This window comes from Ranitomeya variabilis, chromosome 7 (assembly GCF_051348905.1).
Source record: "Ranitomeya variabilis isolate aRanVar5 chromosome 7, aRanVar5.hap1, whole genome shotgun sequence".
In the NCBI taxonomy this organism is placed as follows: Eukaryota; Metazoa; Chordata; class Amphibia; order Anura; family Dendrobatidae; genus Ranitomeya; species Ranitomeya variabilis.
Window position 1 is genome coordinate 110,416,192 of NC_135238.1, and position 26,030 is coordinate 110,442,221.

Genomic DNA, 26,030 nt, shown 5'->3' on the forward strand with positions numbered 1-26,030 from the left:
ACCGCCGCTATCTGTCTGCACAAAGATGGCGGCGGTTTGATTTACTGCTCCTGCGTGAATTCTGCACAGGCGCAGTGAATCATTCGGCTGATCCCGGTGGCAGCACAGACGGTAGAAGTCAGTACATGGTGAAAGAGAGAGTGGATAGGTGGTGAGCACATGGGGAGAGATTCTCAACGCTTCAAATAAATATATATAATAAATATATAAATATATTTATATATATATATATATATATATATATATATATATATATACTAGCTGTTTCCAGCCAGCTAACGCTCGGCATGCTCATTGCTATCTAATTAACGCTGCTAGTGATTAAACTAAAGTAAATAATGATAACATTCAATAGCACTTACGCAGGTGGTAAATTAACTTAAAATGAAGTTAATAACAATAATAAATAAAAATCAGAATAATACTTTTTTGGAAGTGCATTTGAACAGCAAGGTGGCTTGTTGTTGAAGGGAAATAGAGGAAAAAAAAAAAAAATCTTTAAATCTTCAGCATAGCGAGTGTGAGCGAGCTGAGTGTGACCTGAGCGTAAGTGTGGACGGCGCATAGCGAGTGTGAGCGAGCTGAGTGTGACCTGAGCGTAAGTGTGGACGGCGGTAAGTGTGACTTGTGACTCAGTGACTTTGGAATCAGGGAGTTTCCAAGGGAGGAATTGCTGTCTGTATTTTATTAATACTTTGTATTTATTTTTATTTAACGTTTCTGTCTGGTGCAATCCCCATTAGGAAATGTGCTCCACAATTGTTAATGCCATCCAGTGCACATCTTGCCACATGTATGCAGTTCTTGATCAGCCGGTCGAGGGTGCATACTGCTGTGCGAGATGTGAGCACGTTGTGCATTTGGAAACCCAGATTCTGGATCTAAATGTGCAGCTGGCAACACTGAGATCCATAGACAATATGGAGAGGAGTCTTCTGCTCACTGAGCAGACGCTCAATGGGATAGATGAGGAGGGGGATGGTAGGATGGAGCTGCAGGACAGTGAGGCAGTTAGCTGGGACAGTTAGGAAGCGGGGTAGAGGGAAGAGTGCCAGGGAGGCTAGTCCTGATCTTTCACACCCCAATAAGTTTGCTAAGTTGGCAGATGAGGGGGGTGCCAGTACAGGGGTAGCACTGCTGCAGCCAGGCATGTCCTCTGAAAGCCGGAGGAGTGACTGCTCCAGTGAGGAGGGAAATAGGAGAGCAGGGCAGGCCAGACAGGTGCTGGTAGTGGGGGACTCAATTATTAGGGGAACAGATAGGGCAATCTGTCACAAAGACAGGGATCGTCGAACGGTGTGCTGCCTACCTGGCGCTCGAGTCCGACACATCGCTGATCGGGTGGACAGATTACTGGGAGGGGCTGGTGAGGACCCAGCGGTCATGGTGCACATTGGCACAAATGACAAAGTTAGAGGTAGGTGGAAGGTCCTTAAAGATGATTTCAGGGAATTAGGCTGCAAGCTGAAAGCAAGGACCTCCAACGTGGTATTTTCTGAAATACTGCCTGTACCACGTGCCACGCCAGAGAGGCAACGGGAGATTAGGGAGGTTAATAAGTGGCTCAAGAATTGGTGTAGGAAGGAGGGGTTTGGGTTCCTGCAGAACTGGGCCGACTTCTCAGTTGGCTACAGGCTCTACGCTAGGGATGGGCTGCACCTCAATGGGGAAGGTGCAGCTGTGCTGGGGGAGAAAATGGTTAGAAGGTTGGAGGAGTGTTTAAACTAGGGAATGGGGGGGAGGGTATTCATTTTATAGGTGGGGAAGATAGTGCAGATAGAGACCTGGGCACAAATAAGGAAGTTGGGGGTGGCGGAGGCATGGGGGGTGGGGTTAGAACAGTTAGTAATTTAAGAAAGAATAGAGGTACAGAGAGGAACATCAAGTGCATGTATACTAATGCCAGAAGCCTCGCCAACAAAATGGACGAATTAGAACTAATGTTGTTGGAACATAATTATGACATGGTGGGGATATCTGAAACATGGCTGGATGAGAGCCATGACTGGGCTGTTAACTTGCAGGGCTATAGCCTTTTCAGAAATGACCGTACAGATAAGCGAGGGGGAGGGGTGTGTCTGTTTGTAAAATCGACCTTAAAACCCATCCTGCGTGATAATATAGGTGAATCTAATGAAAATGTAGAGTCCCTGTGGGTGGAGATAAGGGGAGGGGGAAAAAATAATAAATTACTGATAGGGGTTTGTTATAAATCTCCAAAAATAATGGAAGGAATGGAGAATATCCTTGTAAAGCAAATAGATGAAGCTGCGACTCAAGGAGAAGTCATTATTATGGGGGACTTCAACTACCCTGAAATAGATTGGGGAACAGAAACCTGCAGTTCCAGTAAAGGTAATCGGTTTTTGACAACTATGAGAGACAATTACCTTTCACAACTGGTTCAGGACCCAACAAGAAGGGGGGCACTGCTAGACCTAATATTAACCAACAGGCCAGACCGCATATCATATATAAGGGTTGGGGGTCACTTGGGGAATAGTGATCACAAAATAATAAGTTTTCATGTCTCCTTTAATAAGATGTGTAGTAGAGGGGTGACAAGGACACTAAACTTCAGGAGGGCAAATTTCCAACGGATGAGAGAGGATCTTGGTGCAATTAACTGGGACGATATCCTGAGACATAAAAGTACACAAAGAAAATGGGAGACATTTATTAGCATCCTGGATAGGACCTGTGCACAGTATATACCGTATGGGAATAAACATACTAGAAATAGGAGGAAACCAATATGGCTAAATAAAGCTGTAAGGGGCGCAATAAGTGACAAAAAGAAAGCATTTAGAGAATTAAAGGAAGTAGGTAGTGAGGAGGCATTAAATAAATAGAAAAAATTAAATAAATTATGTAAAAAGCAAATCAAGGCAGCAAAGATTGAGACAGAGAGACTCATTGCTAGAGAGAGCAAAAATAACCCCAAAATATTCTTTAACTACATAAATAGTAAGAAACTAAAAAATGATAGTGTTGGCCCCCTTAAAAATAGTCTGGGTGAAATGGTGGATGAGGATGAGGAAAAAGCCAATATGCTAAATGACTTTTTTTCATCAGTATTTACAAAAGAAAATCCCATGGCAGCCAATATGACTAGTGATAACACAGGTCAACAAAAAAATTTTTTTTTTCTGGTGTCCAAAATATTTTAATGAATTTGGGGTATTTTTGGGGTGCTGATTCTGAATATGCTATCAGTTTTGCCAGATTGGCTCAAGTTTTTGACATTTTTGGTATCTTATTTATAGCACTTGTTGGTAAATGCGACGCATCATCTCATTAATTTCTTTGGATTAGTACTTGAACTGAGCAGTTCTCAATATAGTTTTGTGTTAATTAGTGCTCTAAAAGTTTGTTCATAGCTTGATTTTTGCACTAACTTTATGTTGTTGTCTGTTTTCCAGTGAAAAGCATGAACTCATCAAGAAGAAGTTGTCTTAACGATCCAGACTCATTCTGTTACATTTGTGGTGAATACACACTGCCAAAACATAGAAGAAACATAACAGACTTCGTAAAAAAAGTGTATTTTGCCTATTTTGGGGTTATGCTTGGGGACCAAGACAAGTTTTGGGCACCACACATAGTGTGCAAAGCATGTATCGAATTATTACGAAAATGGAGCAAAGGACAAAGAAAAAGCTTCAAATTTGGTGTTCCAATGGTGTGGAGAGAGCCAAAAAATCATCATGATGACTGTTATTTCTGTGCAGTGCAAGTGCAAGGATTCAATAAGCATAAGAAACGAAAATGGGAGTAACATGGAATCTGCAAGAAGGCCTGTCCCTCATTGTGAAGATGTGCCTGTACCTGTGTTTACCATAAATAACAGTCATCATGAGGATTTTTTGGCTCTCTCCACACCATTGGAACACCAAATTTGAAGCTTTTTCTTTGTCCTTTGCTCCATTTTCGTAATAATTCGATACATGCTTTGCACACTATGTGTGGTGCCCAAAACTTGTCTTGGTCCCCAAGCATAACCCCAAAATAGGCAAAATACACTTTTTTTACGAAGTCTGTTATGTTTCTTCTATGTTTTGGCAGTGTGTATTCACCACAAATGTAACAGAATGAGTCTGGATCGTTAAGACAACTTCTTCTTGATGAGTTCATGCTTTTCACTGGAAAACAGACAACAACATAAAGTTAGTGCAAAAATCAAGCTATGAACAAACTTTTAGAACACTAATTAACACAAAACTATATTGAGAACTGCTCAGTTCAAGTACTAATCCAAAGAAATTAATGAGATGATGCGTCGCATTTACCAACAAGTGCTATAAATAAGATACCAAAAATCTCAAAAACTTGAGCCAATCTGGCAAAACTGATGACATATTCAGAATCAGCACCCCAAAAATACCCTAAATTCGATGAAATATCTTTGGCACCAAAAATGCTGTTGACCAGTGTAATAATTCCCAATTTAATGTTACCTGCTTAACCCAGCAGGAAGTACGGCGGCGTCTAAAAATCACAAAAATTGACAAATCTCCGGGCCCGGATGGGATACACCCCCGAGTACTGCAGGAATTAAGTACAGTCATTGATAGACCATTATTTTTAATCTTTAAAGAGTCCATAATAACAGGTTCTGTACCACAGGACTGGCGTATAGCAAATGTGGTGCCAATATTCAAAAAGGGGACAAAAACTGAACTCGGAAATTATAGGCCAGTAAGCTTAACCTCTACTGTGGGTAAAATCCTGGAGGGCATTTTAAGGGATGCTATACTGGAGTATCTGAAGAGGAATAACCTCATGACCCAGTATCAGCACAGGTTTACTAGGGACCGATCATGTCAGACTAATTTGATCAGCTTCTATGAAGAGGTAAGTTCCGGTCTGGACCAAGGGAACCCAGTAGATGTAGTGTATATGGACTTTTCAAAAGCTTTTGATACGGTGCCACACAAAAGGTTGATACATAAAATGAGAATAATGGGGATAGGGGAAAATATGTGCAAGTGGGTTGAGAGTTGGCTCAGGGATAGGAAACAAAGGGTGGTTATTAATGGAGCACACTCGGACTGGGTCACGGTTAGTAGTGGGGTACCACAGGGGTCAGTATTGGGCCCTCTTCTTTTTAACATATTTATTAATGACCTTGTAGGTGGCATTCAGAGTAGAATTTCAATATTTGCAGATGACACTAAACTCTGCAGGGTAATCAATACAGGGGAGGACAATTTTATATTACAGGCTGATTTATGTAAACTAGAAGCTTGGGCTGATAAATGGCAAATGAGCTTTAATGGGGATAAATGTAAGGTCATGCACTTGGGTAGAAGTAATAAGATGTATAACTATGTGCTTAATTCTAAAACTCTGGGCAAAACCGTCAATGAAAAAGACCTGGGTGTATGGGTGGATGACAAACTCATATTCAGTGGCCAGTGTCAGGCAGCTGCTACAAAGGCAAATAAAATAATGGGATGCATTAAAAGAGGCATAGATGCTCATGAGGAGAACATAATTTTACCTCTATACAAGTCACTAGTGCGACCACACTTAGAATACTGTGCACAGTTCTGGTCTCCGGTGTATAAGAAAGACATAGCTGAACTGGAGCGGGTGCAGAGAAGAGCAACCAAGGTTATTAGAGGACTGGGGGGTCTGCAATACCAAGATAGGTTATTACACTTGGGGCTATTTAGTTTGGAAAAACGAAGACTAAGGGGTGATCTTATGTTAATGTATAAATATATGAGGGGACAGTACAAAGACCTTTCTGCTGATCCTTTTAATCATAGACCGGTGACAGGGACAAGGAGGCATCCTCTACATCTGGAGGAAAAAAGGTTTAAGCATAATAACAGACGCGGATTCTTTACTGTAAGAGCAGTGAGACTATGGAACTCTCTGCCGTATGATGTTGTAATGAGTGACTCATTGCTTCAATTTAAGAGGGGACTGGATACCTTTCTGGAAAAGTATAATATTACAGGGTATATATATTAGATTCCTTGATAAGGCGTTGATCCAGGGAACTAGTCTGATTGCCGTATGTGGGGTCGGGAAGGAATTTTTTTCCCCATGATGGAGCTTACTCTTACCACATGGGGTTTTTTTGCCATCCCCTGGATCAACATGTTAGGGCATGCTAGGCTATGGGTTGAACTAGATGGACTTAAAGTCTTCCTTCAACCTTAATAACTATGTAACTATGTAACTATGTAACTAATACATTTTATTCACAGTGTAAAATCAAAAGCAAACTGGATTCGTGTGGTAATGTGTGGGGACAGAGCCTCGTGTGATAATGTGTGGGGAGGCAGCCTCATGTGGTGGTGTGGAGGGGCAGAGCCTCGTATGGTAATGTGTGGGGACAGAGGCTCGTGTGGTAATGTGTGAGGACGGAGCCTCGTGTGGTAATGTGTGGGACGGAGCCTCGTGTGGTAATGTGTGAGGACGGAGCCTCGTGTGGTAATGTGTGGGGACAGAGCGTCGTATGGTATTGTGTGGGGACAGAGCCTCGTACCATAATGTGTGGGGACGGAGCCTGGTGTGGTAATGTGTGAGGATGGAGCCTCATATGGTAATGTGTGGGGACAGAGCCTCGTGTGGTAATGTGTGGGTAAGGAGCCTCGTGTGGTAATGTGGGGGGATGGAGCCTCATGGGGTAATGTGTGGGGACGGAGTCTCGCGTGGTAATGTGGGGGTGCGGGATTATGTGTGGTAATGTGGTGGGGGGCGGGATTATCTGTGGTAATGTGGGGGGCGGGATTATGTGTGGTAATGTGGTGGGGGGGCGGGATTATGTGTGGTAATGGGGGGCGGGATTGTGTGTGGTAATGTGGTGGGGGGCGGGATTGTGTGTGGTGATGTGGGGGGCGGAGCTAATGTGCAGGGGGCGGGATTAGCGAGTAATCACGATGCCTCTTATATATAAAGATATATAGATAAAGATATATATATATATATATATATATATAGATAGATAGATAGATAGATATATAGTGGTGATACGCTACCTGAGTGTATGGGGTGACACTCGCTTGGCACAGGGTTCAAGCACTCAGGCACGGTACTCCACATAAATCAGGCTTATTTGGTTTATTACATATCATAAACCACATAACATACAGTTCAGTTCAGTACATCTGTGAACATATTACGACCACCAGTCTGTTCACACGGCAGATAAACGTCTCTGCCATATATTACAGTCCCCTTGTCCGGGGTTACCTTTGAAGAGTTCTGCTCCTCACGCTGACTCCATGTCAGTCCTGGCTTCGCCAGAATAGAAGCCGTCCCAGGCTCTGTAGGTACACGGTCTCACCAGGTGCTTGCAGGACGTCTCCACTCCCATAAGACTTCAACACCTGACCGTCCATTACCTACAGCACACAGGCCACTCAGTGCCAAAGCCCAACCATGTGCTATTCAGGAATCCTATCCCCAGGACTTCCAACACAGGATTCCAGGACCTTGCACTTGGACCCAACCGATCCATACACAGAAACACAGGAACCATGTGACCCACACCCTGGTCACATTACATACCTGTAACATCTCCCCTGGGTGGGAGTGTGGGTGTGTGTGGCTAGTTTGACCTGCCCATCTCTCATAACTAACCCTGCCAGTCTCGCATTAGAACTACACAATTCCTTGTGGGACTACAGGTCCCAGAACACAACATAACTTCAGACTGACAGCGCAGAGTGTCCTCCTCTGCGACACACATACCGGCCATCTACAATCCTGATGGACTTTGTCTCATCACAATTATGCCTCCAAGCGCATCTTGAAGCACACACACAGCGCCCCCTGGCTACAACATGGGTCACTGCACCACATACCACCCCTGCAACCATCCCTGTTTGGGTCGCCGCCCCTTTTTTTGGGACACCACCTTCTTTAGGAACACCACCCCACTCTGGGGTACACCCCACAGTATTCTCAGGCCCCAGTTTGCACAGTACAAAAAAATATGACTCTGGCTTGCACTGGCCCTTTAAGAGTCAGCATGATCTGGACCAAAATGTTTTTTTTTTTCAACACTTCGACACCTCAGCAGTTCCTGCTGGCACTGCCACAGCTCCTGCTGCAGTCACAAACCACCAGCACCTCCGGGTACTGATTATAAGCTGCTGCTGCTGCCACTGCAGTTCCAGCTGCTGCAGAACCTCTTGCTGCAGCTACACTCCACAAAGCTCTGTATGGCTCCACCTGGAGACTTTGTGGACCCGCCGATCCACAGCAAGACGCTTGTCAACTTCGTGGACCCACCGATCCACAGCAAGATGCTTGTCAGCTTTGTGACCCCACAGAGCCACAGCAAGACGCTTTGAGAAAAAACATTGTGACCCCGCCGAGCCACAGCAAACACCTCACATGTGCTTTCTGGACCGTTGCTCGCAGTCTCGCACCAAAATGTGGTGATACGCTACCTGAGTGTGTTGTCTCTGTCATATATTACAGTCCCATTGTCCGGGGTTACCTTTGAGGAGTTCTGCTCCTCACGCTGACTCCATGTCAGTCCTGGCTTCACCATCACAGAAGCCATCCCAGGCTCTGTAGGTACATGGTCTCACCAGGTGCTTGCAGGACGTCTCCACTCCCAGGAGACTCCAACATCTGACTGTCCAGGACCTCCAGCACACAGGCCACTCAGTGCCAAAGCCCAACCATGTGCTATTCAGGAATCCTATCCCCAGGACTTCCAACACAGGCTTCCAGGACCTTGCATTTGGACCCAACTGATCCATACACAGGAACTCACAGGAACCATGTGACCCACACCCTGGTCACATTACATACCTGTAACCACTCCCCTGGGTAGGAGTGTGGGTGTGTGTGGCTAGTTTGACCCGCCCATCTCTCATAACTAACCCTGCCAGTCTCCCATTAGAAAAACACAATTACTTGTGGGACTATAGGTCCCAGAACACAACATAACTTCAGACTGACAGTGCAGTGTGTCCTCCTCTGCGACACACATACCGGCCATCTAGAATCCTGCCAGACTTCATCTCATCACAATTATGCCTCCAAGTGCATCTTGAAGCGCACACACGGCACCCCCTGGCTGCAACATGGGTCATCACTGCACCACTTTATATATATATATATATATGCAGCGCACCAGAGTCCTGCTCGTTGCAGTACTGTGGCTCCGCCGCTAAGGGGGGCTATGGTACGTCTGATGGCACTGAAGGAGTTCATCTGACCAGGTATCACATACACCAATACATTTCACAGTCGGGCCTCCAGGGGGAGCTAAGGGTACTATTCATTAAGCCACTTCTCACATACTGGTAAAACTGGGGGTCAGGCAGGAAGTTAGGGAGAAAGCTGACTGGGTTGGAACCAGGCAACACCTTGTGGCAGAGGGTGTTGCAGGGGAAGATTCGGTAGGGTCCCTGTCAGGGGTGGGATCCTGACAGAGGCCTGGCAAACAGAAAGAAAGCTACGGGACCGCGCCTGCACTTCATAGCGGCGGTGCCCTAAGAAAGGACAAGAAGCGAGATTTATTGTGCTGAGTGAGAAACGAGATCAAAGCAAGAAGGAGAATACCAGTGGGAGTCGTGCTGTAAGATCGAGGCAACATCCTACTGAGGCGTAAACAACCGGCGGCCGGAACGCCGAGGAGGTACAGCGCTCTAAGCCATACTTCAAACCAACGGCAGGACAGTCAGTCACAGGCGGGCTGTCTCACTTAAATCACCTACGCAGACATAGGGGGCAACCTGTGGAGAGGGGCGACTCTAGGGTCCCGGAAGAGCTCCGAGCCTACCCATCATACGGGTGCGTCCCAACCATAACACCTGGGAGGGACGGAAGATTAGCAGAAGATCATCTAATCGAGTTGTGAGGGAACACGAGAAACAGACACAACAGTTGTGGGGACTATCCCGTAAGCACAGCAGGGGAGGACCACAACACATAGTGCTAGCAGGAAGGCACAGATTTCCACCTGCAAGGAGAACTCTAGAGGTGCCATTGGACCGGCCGGACTTGCGCAGCCTGGTGAACCGTATTCCGGACTGAGGACCCAGGGACCTTCAGTAAAGAGGTAAAGAGACTGCAACCTGGTGTCCTCGTTATTTACTGCACCGCACTACTACCACCATCCACACCTATTATTGGGCGCCCCTCAGCAGGGTCACGGACCGGGTCTAGCCACCGTGACAATCCCAGAGCAGAGACTCAGAGGCCCGGTATCGGGTACCCCTCGGCCCTGCGGCAGTGGGGGTGCTGCATATATATATATATATATATATATATATATATATATATATATATATATTATACTAGATGGAGGGAGGGCGGAAATTTTCACGAAGGGGGCAGGCTTTGCAGCATTGAGAATCTCCCCCCTCTCCCATGTGCATTGGCATACTTTTTAGGAGGAGCGATGTTGGCATTGGTATTTGCTTTTTAAAGGGGTTTTCCCACAAATGAAAGTTCATTTTAAAAATTGTCTGTGTCTGACCGTGTACAGAACATACCACATCTCCTGGGCAGGGGAGGAAGCAAAAGACAATACTGACATTACAGCAGGAGATCGCAGAGGATACATTTTGTGAGGTAAAATATTGTTTAAAAACAGTCAGTGAAATATTTTACCTGACAAAAAAAATCCTCTGTGATCCCCTGCTTTAATGTCAGTATTGTCTTTTGCTTCCTCACCTGCCCAGGAGATGTGGTATGCTCCGTACACGGTCAGACACAGACAATTTTTAAGCCTAATTTCACATGTGTGGTAGAATCCTCAGCGTTTAATCCGCAACCTGAAACACATGATAAACTGCATGCAAACGCGTGCAAACGCAGTGTTTTTTAGACGCATACGGTAGCACATGCGCTTAAAAAAACACAACGTTTACATGCTTTTTCATGCGTTTTTCACGCGTTTGAGTTTTCTGTGCGCATGGTGGAAAATTTAACAGGAGAAAAATCTAGATCAACAGACCCCGCCAATGGGACTACAGTGGGTGTGTATTATGAGATATCTTTATATAGACCCTTGGACTGCTGAAATCTTCAGATTTTGCTACTGTATCCTGTGTCATGATGGATCTTCGCATGGAGAGCTTTTATTTCAACCTGGATTTAAGTAACAAGCTGTTTCTTGCCTATGCGTTTGCTTGGGAGCAACAAAGAAATCGAGAAAGACAGAGAAGGACACAGCGTCGGCGTTTTTGGAGACACCCCATTATTAAACTCCGGGAGAGCTGTGGAGCCTACCACACGCTATATGGCGAGCTTAATGCCAACCCGGACAAATTCCCGGAATATACCAGGATGTCTCAAGAGACTTTTCAGGATTTGTTTGGTCGTGTCCAAGGAGCCATCCTGTTGTGAATTTGGATTCTGGGCTCCCCCGGTGGCCGCTTGTGGGATTGGACTTGTCATCCTCTTTCCTGTTTCACCTGGTTCCATCAGTAGTGGGTGTCGCTATTTAAGCTCATTTCTCTGGTGGTTTCTTGCCGGTCAACAATGTTATCTGATGCCTCTCAGTGCTTGTTCCTGCTTCTAGACAACTACTAGATAAGTTGGACTTTTGTCCATGTTTGTTTTGCCTATTTGTTCCAGTTCACAGCTGAAGTTTTGTTACTGTGTCTGGAAAGCTCTCGTTGATCAGGGATTGCTACTCTGGCGTTATGAGTTAATGCCAGAGTTTAAGGTAATCTCTGGATGGTGTTTTGTTAGTGTTTTTCTGCTGACCATGAAAGTATACTATCTGTCTTCTGCTATCTAGTAAGCGGACCTCAAATTTGCTAAGACTATTTTCCTGCTGCGTTTGTTGTTTCATCTGAACTCACCGTCATTATATGTGGGGGGCTACTGTCTTCTTTGGAATATTTCTCTAGAGGTGAGCCAGGTCTTATATTTCCCTCTGCTAGCTATTTAGGTCTTAGGCCAGAGCTGGGCATCTAGCGATAAATAGGAAATGCTACCTGGCTATTTCTAGTTGCGCGGCAGGCTTAGTTCATGGTCAGTATAGTTCCATCTTCCGAGAGCTTGTCCCTCTATAGGCTTGCTATGATCTCTGCCTGCAGAGATCAAGACAGTTTGACCGGCCAATAAAGTGTTAAAGACCCAGGTTGAGAAAGGAGAGTTATAAGAAGTCTGCTGGAATTTTTTTTTTTTTTTTTTTTTTTTTTTCCCTCCAGTCTGCCTTGCTGCAGTCTTTTTTCTCTCTCTCCTCCTAATCTCTGTATGGCTCTGTGTGCACCTGACAATAATGGATCTCCAGAGTGTAACTGCGGGTTTGAATAATCTCATCACGAAAGTACAAAATTTACAAGATTTTGTGGTACATGCTCCGGTATCTGAGCCGAGAATTCCTTTGCCGGAGTTCTTCACAGGGAATAGAGCTAGCTTCCAGAATTTCCGAAATAATTGTAAGCTTTATTTGTCCCTGAAGTCTCGTTCAGCTGGAGACCCTGCTCAGCAGGTTAGGATTGTGATTTCCTTGCTCAGGGGTGACCCTCAAGATTGGGCCTTCTCATTGCCAGCAGGGGATCCTGCGTTACGCGATGTGGATGCGTTTTTTCTGGCCTTGGGCTTGCTTTATGAGGAACCTCATTTGGAAATTCAGGCAGAAAAAACTTTGATGGCACTATCTCAGGGGCAAGACGAAGCTGAAGTTTTCTGCCAAAAATTCCGTAAATGGTCTGTGCTTACTCAGTGGAATGAGTGCGCCTTGGCGGCAACTTTCAGAGAAGGTCTCTCTGATGCCGTTAAGGATGTTATGGTGGGGTTCCCTGTGCCTGCAGGTCTGAATGAGTCCATGACAATGGCTATTCAGATTGATAGGCGTCTGCGGGAGCGCAAACCGGTGCACCATCTGGCGGTGTCTATGGAAAAGACGCCAGAAAGTATGCAGTGTGATAGAATTCTGTCCAGGAGCGAGCGACAGAATTTTAGACGGAAGAATGGATTGTGTTTCTATTGTGGGGATTCTACTCATGTTATATCAGCATGCTCTAGGCGTACAAAGAAGCTTGATAAGTCTGTTTCCATTGGCACCATTCAGTCTAAGTTTATTTTGTCTGTAACCCTGATTTGCTCTTTGTCATCCATTGCCACGGACGCCTATGTTGACTCTGGCGCCGCTCTGAGTCTTATGGATTGGTCCTTTGCCAATCGTTGTGGTTTTGATTTAGAGCCTTTGGAGACTCTTATTCCTCTGAAGGGGATTGACTCCACCCCATTGGCTAATAATAAACCACAATACTGGACACAAGTAACCATGCGTATCAATCCGGATCACCAGGAGATTATTCGTTTCCTGGTGCTGTATAATTTACATGACGATTTGGTACTGGGATTGCCATGGTTGCAGTCTCACAACCCAGTCTTGGACTGGAGAGCAATGTCTGTGTTGAGCTGGGGATGTAAGGGTATTCATGGGGACTTACCTTTGGTTTCTATTTCGTCGTCCATTCCCTCTGAAGTCCCTGAGTTCCTCTCTGATTATCAAGACGTCTTTGACGAACCCAAGCTTGGGTCGTTACCTCCGCACCGTGAGTGCGATTGTGCCATAGATTTGATACCGGGTTGTAAATATCCAAAGGGTCGTTTGTTTAATCTGTCTGTGCCGGAACATGCTGCTATGCGGGAATATATAAAGGAGTCTTTGGAAAAGGGACATATTCGTCCATCTTCTTCTCCCTTGGGAGCTGGGTTTTTCTTTGTCTCAAAAAAAGACGGCTCTTTGAGACCATGTATTGATTATCGGCTTCTGAATAAGATCACTGTTAAGTATCAATACCCATTGCCATTGCTTACTGATTTGTTTGCTCGTATAGAGGGTGCTAAGTGGTTCTCTAAAATTGATCTTCGTGGGGCGTATAATTTGGTGCGGATCAGGCAGGGGGATGAGTGGAAGACCGCATTTAATACGCCCGAGGGCCACTTTGAGTATTTGGTCATGCCTTTTGGTCTTTCTAATGCCCCTTCAGTTTTCCAGTCTTTTATGCATGATATTTTCCGCGATTTTCTGGATAAATTTATGATAATATATCTGGATGATATTCTGATTTTTTCTGATGACTGGGACTCTCATGTCCAGCAGGTCAGGAGAGTTTTTCAGGTTCTGCGGTCTAATTCTTTATGTGTGAAGGGGTCTAAGTGCGTTTTTGGGGTCCAGAAAATTTCCTTTTTGGGGTATATTTTTTCTCCCTCTTCCATTGAGATGGATCCCGTCAAGGTGCAAGCTATTTGTGACTGGACTCAGCCCTCCTCTCTTAAGGGTCTTCAGAGATTTTTGGGCTTTGCCAACTTTTACCGCCGATTTATTGCTGGTTTTTCGGATGTCGTTAAACCACTGATTGATTTGACCAGACAAGGCGCTGATGTTGCTAATTGGTCCCCTCATGCTGTAGAGGCCTTTCAGGAGCTTAAGCGCCGTTTTGCCTCTGCCCCTGTGTTGCGTCAGCCTGATGTGAATCTGCCTTTTCAGGTTGAGGTTGACGCTTCGGAGATCGGAGCTGGGGCAGTGTTGTCGCAGAAAGGTTCCGACTGCTCCGTCATTAGGCCTTGTGCCTTCTTTTCTCGCAAATTTTCGCCCGCAGAGCGGAATTATGATGTTGGGAATCGGGAGCTTTTGGCCATGAAGTGGGCGTTTGAGGAGTGGCGCCATTGGCTCGAGGGGGCTAGGCATCAGGTGGTGGTATTGACTGACCACAAAAATTTGATTTATCTTGAGACTGCCAGACGCCTGAATCCTAGACAGGCGCGCTGGTCTTTATTTTTTTCTCGCTTTAATTTTGTGGTGTCATACCTACCGGGTTCTAAGAATGTTAAGGCAGATGCCCTTTCTAGGAGTTTTGACCCGGACTCTCCTGGTAATTCTGAACCCACAGGTATCCTTAGGGAGGGAGTAATTTTGTCGGCCGTTTCTCCTGATCTGCGGCGGTCCTTGCAAGAGTTTCAGGCGGATAGACCGGATTGTTGTCCGCCTGATAGACTGTTTGTTCCGGATGATTGGACCAGCAGAGTCATCTCTGAGGTACATTCTTCTGCATTGGCAGGTCATCCCGGAATTTTTGGTACCAGGGATTTGGTGGCAAGATCCTTCTGGTGGCCTTCCCTGTCACGAGATGTGCGAGTCTTTGTGCAGTCATGTGACGTTTGTGCTCGGGCCAAGTCTTGTAGTTCTCGGGCTAGCGGACTGCTGTTGCCCTTGCCTATTCCTAAGAGGCCTTGGACACACATCTCGATGGATTTTATTTCAGATCTGCCTGTTTCCCAGAAGATGTCTGTCATCTGGGTGGTCTGTGACCGTTTCTCTAAAATGGTCCATTTGGTTCCTCTGCCCAAGTTGCCTTCTTCTTCTGAGTTGGTTCCTCTGTTTTTTCAGAATGTTGTCCGATTGCACGGTATTCCTGAGAATATTGTTTCTGACAGAGGTACCCAATTTGTGTCTAGATTTTGGCGGGCATTCTGTGCTAGGATGGGCATAGATTTGTCTTTTTCATCTGCTTTTCACCCTCAGACTAATGGCCAGACCGAGCGGACTAATCAGACCCTGGAGACATATCTGAGGTGTTTTGTCTCTGCTGACCAGGATGATTGGGTTGCTTTTTTGCCATTGGCAGAGTTCGCCCTCAATAATCGGGCCAGCTCTTCCACCTTGGTGTCCCCGTTTTTCTGTAATTCGGGGTTTCACCCTCGATTTTCCTCCGGTCAGGTGGATTCCTCGGATTGTCCTGGAGTGGATGCGGTGGTGGAGAGATTGCATCACATCTGGGGGCAGGTTATGGACAATTTGAAGTTGTCCCAGGAGAAGACTCAGCGTTTTGCCAACCGTCATCGTCGTGTTGGTTCTCGGCTTTGTGTTGGAGATTTGGTGTGGTTGTCTTCTCGTTTTGTCCCTATGAGGGTCTCTTCTCCTAAGTTTAAACCTCGGTTCATCGGCCCTTATAGAATATTGGAGATTCTTAATCCTGTTTCTTTCCGTTTGGACCTCCCTGCGTCCTTTTCCATTCATAACGTTTTTCATCGGTCGTTATTGCGCAGGTATGAGGTACCTGTTGTACCTTCAGTTGAGCCTCCTGCTCCGGTGTTGGTTGAGGGTGAGTTGGAGTACGTTGTGGAGAAAATTTTGGACTCTCGTGTTTCCAGACGGAGACTCCAGTATCTGGTCAACTGGAAGGGTTACGGCCAGGAGGATAATTCTTGGGTCAATGCATCTGATGTTCATGCTTCTGATCTTGTTCGTGCCTTCCATAGGGCTCATCCTGGTCGCCCTGGTGGATCTGGTGAGGGTTCGGTGCCCCCTCCTTGAGGGGGGGGTACTGTTGTGAATTTGGATTCTGGGCTCCCCCGGTGGCCGCTTGTGGGATTGGACTTGTCATCCTCTTTCCTGTTTCACCTGGTTCCATCAGTAGTGGGTGTCGCTATTTAAGCTCATTTCTCTGGTGGTTTCTTGCCGGTCAACAATGTTATCTGATGCCTCTCAGTGCTTGTTCCTGCTTCTAGACAACTACTAGATAAGTTGGACTTTTGTCCATGTTTGTTTTGCCTATTTGTTCCAGTTCACAGCTGAAGTTTTGTTACTGTGTCTGGAAAGCTCTCGTTGATCAGGGATTGCTACTCTGGCGTTATGAGTTAATGCCAGAGTTTAAGGTAATCTCTGGATGGTGTTTTGTTAGTGTTTTTCTGCTGACCATGAAAGTATACTATCTGTCTTCTGCTATCTAGTAAGCGGACCTCAAATTTGCTAAGACTATTTTCCTGCTGCGTTTGTTGTTTCATCTGAACTCACCGTCATTATATGTGGGGGGCTACTGTCTTCTTTGGAATATTTCTCTAGAGGTGAGCCAGGTCTTATATTTCCCTCTGCTAGCTATTTAGGTCTTAGGCCAGAGCTGGGCATCTAGCGATAAATAGGAAATGCTACCTGGCTATTTCTAGTTGCGCGGCAGGCTTAGTTCATGGTCAGTATAGTTCCATCTTCCGAGAGCTTGTCCCTCTATAGGCTTGCTATGATCTCTGCCTGCAGAGATCATGACACCATCCAGAGACAGGACACCCAGCTCCGTAGAGCGATTCCTGGAGAGCAACGTCTCCTGGTCACACTAAGGTATGTAATAATTCTAAACAAATGCCTGTTATAATTATTATTGGTCATGTATTATTTGTATTTTCCTTTATGTGTTTAGCTAAACACCACCATAAATAGAATTGTTCATAATTTTTTCTTTTTTCTTTTCGTTCAGATTCCTGGCTACCGGAGAGAGCTTATCATCTCTCCACTTTCAGAACCGCCTTGGAATTTCCACATTGTCTGGAATAGTTGCGGACACCTGCCAGGCTTTGTGGAACGTTCTCCTGGAAGAATTTATCCCCCTACCCACCGCGGACATGTTGATGGAAATTGCCGAAAAATTCTGGAGTGTGTGTAATTTCCCTAACTGTTTGGGAGCGGTGGATGGAAAGCACATATGCATTATCAAACCCGCCAGATCTGGATCCGAGTACTTTAACTACAAGAAATATTTTTCTGTAGTGCTCATGGCAATAGCAGATGTGGACTGTCGCTTTATCGCTGTGGACATTGGAGCTTTTGGTCGTGACTTTCCCAGAATTTCAAGAACTCGGATATGGGCCAACGTTTGTATGGCAAAATTTTAAATTTCCCCCTCCATGATCTCTTGCCAACACTCAAGGCCCACCGATGCCATTTGTTATGGTTGGGGATGAGGCCTTTCAGATGTGTGAAAACCTACTCAAGCCATATTCCAGTCGGGACTTGAACCACACTAAAAGGATTTATAACTACAGACTGACCAGGGCACGAAGAACAGTTGTGTACCTTTTGGGCTTCTTGTCTCAAAATGGCGCATTCTTGGGACAGCCATTAATCTAAAAATGGAGACACTCGATGAGGTTGTCAAAGCCTGTGTGGTTCTCCACAATTACATAATGGCTAAGGAGCGACCCAACATTGAACTGGATGAACCAGTTGCAAACCCATTGTCAGATTACCAGCATCACCCTCTGCGGTCAACTGTTGAAGTTGCCCATATGCTGGACAAATTTACTGCCTATTTTGTTTCTGACATCGGACTTGTGTCATGGCAAGATAATATTGTGTAAAATGTGCTGTTGGGTTTGGGTCTGTATCAGTTATGTTTTAAATGTTACTAATATTTTTGTCAATAAACAACGTGTTTTGATACCTGTACCAAGTCTCCTATGTCTATCCTCTGAAAACCACTTATGTTGTTAGTGGTAAGGTAGTTGATGTCATTACTGTCATGGGGAAACTAGGTGAGCGAGAGCTAAATACCCGGGCCCCTGCAGTTTCCCTCAGACTAGGGAAATCCTGACTGACCCTCTACCTGGAGTTTACACTGATGGTGTGCATGTCCAGGCCTCGAACCTCACCCTAACTCCTGTAATAACCCTAGGCTGATACCTTCGCCCTCCACCCAGTGAAGAGGTAATATTCCAATACCCACAGATAGAATAGACAAGGATAAAGGAAAATATACACCACGCTGCAGTCACTCAGGAATACACTATAAATGTGCAGGGCAAAATTAATGCAAATATAGGAAGGAGTAAATAAGACAGAGGAAAATACACCACCAGCAACGAATCTCCAAACCAGCTCTCCACTCCAGACCGAGATAACAATGCACAAGAGAGAAGCTATAATCAGCGACGCCCAATGAACAGGAGAACTATTTAAAGGCCATGGGAATGGCCCAGCTTCCAATCCGAGGATCAGGCAAATTAACCCCGGAACAGCTAGACAAAATCTAGCAGACGCCAAGGAGCAAATAGTGGTCAACAGCGGAATTACCGCTGTCGGACGACCTAGTCTGAACAGCGTCCGACATGACAATTACATCCTGAATCTGTTCTGCAGTATCTATTGGACGCAGACTGAAGAGACGATGGAGGTATAATACAAAGCAGATCTATACTCACCAGTTCATGTGTGAGAAATAATGACTTCATGATGCACAAAACCCAGCCTCATGAATTCACTATTTATGACACATGACCTGTTGAGTATAGATCTGCTTTGTATTAGAGCCATTGTCTCTTCAGACTGCGACACATAGATTAAGCAGACTGAAGAGATTATAGAGACAATACAAGTAATATTAGTTTTTGACAACTCATAGCTCCATACCAAACACACAAAGCTGCAGTGTTCTACTTAATAACTCCTGGATCTATGAGGAGGCCAAAAAACAAAGTGTAAAGCGCAGTGTGTTTATTCGGCGCACGGTGTGTGTTGCTGGCAGCGAAATACACAAATAATCAAACAGTATCGGGGGCAAAAAACATTAACATTTATTAAAAAAGTGACGGAACTGGGGGGGTATAGCTGTGTGGCTGGGCTCACTGAAGGGGTTGCAGGAGAAGGGGCAATTAAACTAGGGTCAGGGAGTTCAGGGATGGTGCTAGATGCATGGGAAGGCAGAGACACACTGGGAGGGTGAGACAAACTTGACATCACAGACACTTTGGGAGGTGAGGAGGGAGGGATAGCGATAGACCGCTGTTTTTTCTTTTTCCCTTTTTGGGATCGGCGCTGCATTCTGGGGAGCCTCTTTTGACTAATTTCTTGCAGCCTGGTCATGGTGGCTGACCTGTCATGGTCCGTGTGCTGCTGATGCTGCATGGTGGTAACATAGTAACATAGTAACATAGTTAGTAAGGCCGAAAAAAGACATTTGTCCATCCAGTTCAGCCTATATTCCTATATTCCATCATAATAAATCCCCAGATCTACATCCTTCTACAGAACCTAATAATTGTATGATACAATATTGTTCTGCTCCAGGAAGACATCCAGGCCTCTCTTGAACCCCTCGACTGAGTTCGCCATCACCACCTCCTCAGGCAAGCAATTCCAGATTCTCACTGCCCTAACAGTAAAGAATCCTCTTCTATGTTGGTGGAAAAACCTTCTCTCCTCCAGACGCAAAGAATGCCCCCTTGTGCCCGTCACCTTCCTTGGTATAAACAGATCCTCAGCGAGATATTTGTATTGTCCCCTTATATACTTATACATGGTTATTAGATCGCGCCTCAGTCGTCTTTTCACTAATCTATCTGGGTATTGTAGTTCTCCCATCCCCTTTATTAACTTTGTTGCCCTCCTTTGTACTCTCTCTAGTTCCATTATATCCTTCCTGAGCACCGGTGCCCAAAACTGGACACAGTACTCCATGTGCGGTCTAACTAGGGATTTGTACAGAGGCAGTATAATGCTCTCATCATGTGTATCCAGACCTCTTTTAATGCACCCCATGATCCTGTTTGCCTTGGCAGCTGCTGCCTGGCACTGGCTGCTCCAGGTAAGTTTATCATTAACTAGGATCCCCAAGTCCTTCTCCCTGTCAGATTTACCCAGTGGTTTCCCGTTCCAGATCATTAATGAATATGTTGAAGAGAACAGGTCCCAATACCGACCCCTGAGGTACCCCACTGGTCACAGCAACCCAGTTAGAGACTATACCATTTATAACCACCCTCTGCTTTCTATCACTAAGCCAGTTACTAACCCATTTACACACATTTTCCCCCAGACCAAGCATTCTCATTTTGTGTACCAACCTCTTGTGCGGCACGGTATCAAACGCTTTGGAAAAATCGAGATATACCACGTCCAATGACTCACCGTGGTCTAGCCTATAGCTTACCTCTTCATAAAAACTGATTAGATTGGTTTGACATGAGCGATTTCTCATAAACCCATGCTGATATGGAGTTAAACAGTTATTCTCATTGAGATAATCCAGAATAACATACTTCAGAAACCCTTCAAATATTTTACCAACAGTAGAGGTTAGACTTACTGGCCTATAATTTCCAGGTTCACTTTTAGAGCCCTTTTTGAATATTGGCACCACATTTGCTATGCGCCAGTCCTGCGGAACAGACCCCGTCGCTATAGAGTCCCTAAAAATAAGAAATAATGGTTTATCTATTACATTACTTAGTTCTCTTAGTGGTGGTGGTGGGGAAGGCCATGCCAGGGTCCGGCTGCTGCTGCTGCATGGGTGGGGGTTGGGATGGCTATGCCAGGGTCCGGCTGCTGCATGGTGGTGGTAAGGATGGCCATGCCAGGGTCCGGCTGCTGCATGGTGGTGGTGAGAAATGCCATGCCAGGGTCCGGGTGCTGCTGCTTCATCCTGGTGGTGGTGAAAGCCATTCCAGGGTCTGGGTGCTTTTGCTGCTGCTGCATGCTGCTGGTGGTGAAAAGCATGCCAGGGTCTGGGTGCTGCTGCTGCTGGGACCTGGTGATGGTGGCCGACCTGTCCTGATCCGGGTGCTGCTGCTGCATGGTGGTGGCAGTGGAGGACGTTCAAGTAGGAGCAGCAGTTGGCATGGTGGTGGTGGTGGTGGTGGGCTGTCCAACAGCACTCAGCATGGTGGTCGCGCTGTAGTGGTGTACGGCAGTGCTTGGGATGGTGGTGGCTGTGGTGGTATGCAGCAGAGCTCGGCATTGAGGTCAAGTGTGACAGTGTTGGCACAGGTGGAAATGCCACCCCTGGCTGCTGAAAATACTGAGTCTGCTGCATAGCCTGCACGTAAGCAGCATTGCAGGCCTGCATGACACTAAGCTGGAGATCAGGAGTAAGGTTTTCCAACATGTCCTGTTCAATTTGCTTGAAAAAATGATGTGCTGGCCTCTGGAGGTCGGCTTTCACTTGGTCAAGGCTTCTGGTGACATCCTGGATAAGTGTGTTCATATGGTTTAAGCCACAATCCAGTTTGTCTCCCATTGACTTGAGTCCATCATGAAAGATCGAGCTCAATTGCAAAAACTCGGGCATGAGTGACCTGTCTGAGGCCCTCTGCCACTGCCGGAAGAGCCCCCCAAAAAAGAGGCAGAGGACTGGGACATGGGAACACCTGATGGACCAGCTTCCTGGGCTCCAGTCTGTGTTGCAGGCTCACTTGCTGCTGCGCTGTTGGATGGCTGGGACGGGTCCGTGGCTGTTTGATGAAGGACCGCTCCAGAACCTGGGTCAAGAGTGCTGCTCCAGGTGCTGTGAACAAAAAAAAAACACATTAGTACAAAACATTTATTATAGTAAAGGCGCCAACTCCTGTGGAATTGAAAAATACAGATTAGGCAATACAACACAATCCAATGCAACACAAAAATACTTACGTTCTCTGGGCAAGGACCGGTCTCAAAAATGCCAGCATGCGGTGATGCTTATATTTTCTGATCCTTGCTCCAGAACCACTGGGAACCCGGCTCTCTTGACAAAAGTCCTTGTTGAAGCGATCCTTCATCGAACACCAACGTGTTCTGACTTTGAGCACTGTTGAAAAAAAAAATAATGGTTAGACAATGCACTTTTGGCTGGGATCACACAACTGTGTGTAATGAGAAAAACTCCCGTTCTGGAACCTAGAAAATAAATAAGTACATTAATGTTGGAGACATTAACATAAGGAAAAGAAAGAAAACAACAGAAAACAGGCAAGAATATTCAAAGTCAAGAAAAAAAAGGAGTCAAGAAGAAAAAGGTAAAGAAAGAACAAAGTAAAGAAATGAACAGTCAAGAATGGTAACGTCAGGATACAATAAACAGAGGACAATCAGGTATACTTACACGCCGACTTGCCACATGACCGTGTCCACGCTGCTACGGCTTGGCCTCTGCCGCAGTTGAAGAACTGTTCTGAAAAAGAAAACAAAAAAAATTTGTCACATATGTGACAGAGGATACTTACCAATCTGAAGAGGTGAGTACTCACTTCACTGTCATTTCCACCTTGTTCAGAGGAGACGTTGCTCCTCTGAAGAAGACGACAATGACATTCTGATGCATGCAGCAAGAAAAAAGAGAGAAATTATTAGGCCATATAGAGAGAGAAAAAAGAAAAGACAGACATTGGCTTTTATACTCACATTGTCCAAAGTGGAGATTCCTCACAGGTTCAGAGCTAACTTCTTCTTCCAAGTCTCTGAGCTTCGTCCAGTCTGCAGAGTTGTGGACTGCAAATGCCCACTCCCTCCTTTTATCAGTTTGTATGTGGGGGGTGGCTAATCAGTGTCTAGACATGTTTTCCTGTGGTAAAACGCATGCGTTCACAAACACCAACGAACGCATGTGCTTGCGAACGCATGCGTTCTCATAGACTGTAATGCGTTTTTTCACCACATTCCTTCCGATAACAACCGCATACTTTTCGAGGCGGCAAATTCACACCTCTGAAATTACAACATGTAGCGTTTACTGCGCCAAGCCGGAGACAATGAAATGACGCATGCGTCGTCAAACGCGGCAAAACGCATCCAATCGCAGACACCTGCATCCCTAATGATAAAGATAGGAATACACGACACATGCGGAAAATTGTGGCATAAACGCTGCGGACACAACCGCAAATGTGAAACCAGCCTAAAATGAACCTTTGTTCATGGGAAAACCTCTTTAATGTGACCGGCTTCCTCTGCTTGTAGACATGTCGCTCATCTGCTGCCGGGATCAGCCGAATTATTCACACTGCCTGCGCAGAATTGTTGGCCCAGACCTCGATACCTCATGCATGGCTGATTACGGCTGTGCCAATCTAAAATTTGTAGTGTGGGTGAATTGAGGCCACTTTCCTGGTGTCTGCTCCTAATTTGATGTGTTTTGGCAGCTTTTGGGAACGTTCGAATGTGTTATGTATGTTTTTGCCTCCCATTGACTTTAATGGCATTTGGCTATGTTTGTCGACTATTCGACAAATAAATCGCTGAATATTGTAAATTTGGTGATCTTAATCTGAACCGAACATTGAAATAATCACTCATCTCTATTCCTAGCACTTTAGGATTTTAACTTCCATGTGGAGCATACTGTAGGCCAGGGAAACTGCATGGCAATGCTGACGCTCTGTTAAGAGTCCACTGTTTGATGGCAGAAGGTGCCTGTTTTGGGCAGGGTGGTATGTAAGATGGCCGTCGGTTGGTCCTTGAAAGGAGATGTGTATCATCAAGGTTGGTAGCTTCGGTGATGTGAGCTCAGAAAGCTTGCTCAAGCACATATAGTACTGAGAGAGTTATTAGGCCATTCCAGGGCCAGGTTTAATGAGCAGTCAAAAGACATGGGTGGGAATGACTGCTCACATATCCCCACCTCGGGCGTGGATTGGGAGATAAAATGGAGATAGAGTGTCTCATTCAGTGTCTGGGTCTGGAGATACAGTGGGTTTTGAAAGTATTCAGACCCCTTCAAATTTTTCATTTTGTTTCATTGCAGCCATTTTGTAAATTAAAAAAAAAAAAAAATTCACATTAATGTACACTCTGCACCCCGTCTTGACTGAATAAAAAACAAAAAGTTTTGCAAATTTAATAAAAAACAAAAAATTGAAATATCACATGGTCATAAGTATTCAGACCCTTTGCTCAGACACTCATATTTAAGTCTAAACTGATAGGACTTGATTTGGAAAGGCAAACACCTGTCTATACAAGACCTCACAGCTCACAGTGCATGTCAAACTAAATGAGAATCATGAGATCAAAGGAACTGTCCAAGGAGCTCAGAGTCAGAAGTGTGGCAAGGCACAGATCTGGCCAAGGTTACAACAGAATTTCTGCAGTACTCAAGGTTACTAAAAGCACATTGGCCTCCATAATCCTTAATTGGAAGAAGTTTGGGACCGCCAGAAGTCTTCCTAGACCTGGCCGTCCAGTCAATCTGAGCAATCATAGGGGAAGAGCCTTGGTGTGAGAGGTAAAGAAGAACCCCAAGATCACTGTGGCTGAGCTCCAGAGATGCAGTAGGGAGATGGGAGAAAGTTCCACAAAGTCAACTATCACTGCAGCCCTCCACCAGTTGGACCTTTATGGCAGAGTGGCCCGATGGAAGCCTCTCCTCAGTGCCAGACATATGAAATCCTGCATAGAGTTTGCTAAAAAACACATGAAGGACTCCTAGATGAAACGTGGTGGCAGCATCATGCTATTGGGGTGTTTTTAAGCTGCAGAGACAGTACGACTGGTTGTCATTGAAGAAAACATGAATGAGGCCAAGTACAGAGATATCCTGGATGGAAACCTCTTCCAGAGTGCTCTGGACCTCAGACTTGGCCGAAGGATCACTTTACAACAAGACAATGACCTTAAGCACACAGCTAAAATAACAAAGGAGTGGTTTCAGAACAACACTGTGACCATTCTTGACTGGCCCAGAGCCCTGAAGTAAACCTAATTGTGCATCTCTAGAGAGACCTGAAAATGGCTGTCCACCAACGTTCACCATCCAACATGATGGAACTGGAAAGGATCTGCAAGGAAGAATGGCAGAGGATCCCCTAATCCAGGTGTTAAGAACTTGTTGCATCATTCCCAAGAAGACTCGTGGTTGTACTAGCTCAAAAGGGTGCTTTTACTCAATACTGAGCAAAGGGTCTGAATACTTATGACCATGTGATATTTCTGTTTTTCTTTTTTTTTAAATTTGCAAAAATTACTACATTTCAGTTTTTTTTTGTCAAGATGGGGTGCAGAGTATACATTAATGAAAAAAAAATGAACTTTTTTGAATTTACCAAATGGCTGCAATGAAACAAGAGTGAAAAATTCAAACACTGATCTGCTGTGAAGACACTGAACTTGAACTGCGATGACCTCATCACTGGCATTTTCCCATGGTCCAGAGATCACCACAGTTCAAGCCGGCTAGAAGCGCAGCCTCAGTGACGACACCACTAATCACTGAAGCTACACTCCCAGCCACTCATTCACCAGTGTTTTTTTTATACGGGACTGTTGCATCTTGGCACCGTCCAGGTTGAAAACTGTTTATCCCCCAGACATGGATTACGGCGTGGGACATAACGACTGACAGCTATGGTATATTGTTGTTTTTTTATTTTAATTTTATTACAAGAGATCGAGGGTTCAGTGGAATTAGTGGAGGTCATAAGTATGGTTTAATTGAGATTATTACAGGTGCCTGTGTCTTTCTTTCAATTAAAGGACTTTTTTCTGGGTGTCTTTGTTTTCTTACAATGTGACTATACACCATGTTCCAAATTATTAAGCAAATTATATTTTTCTCTGATTTTCC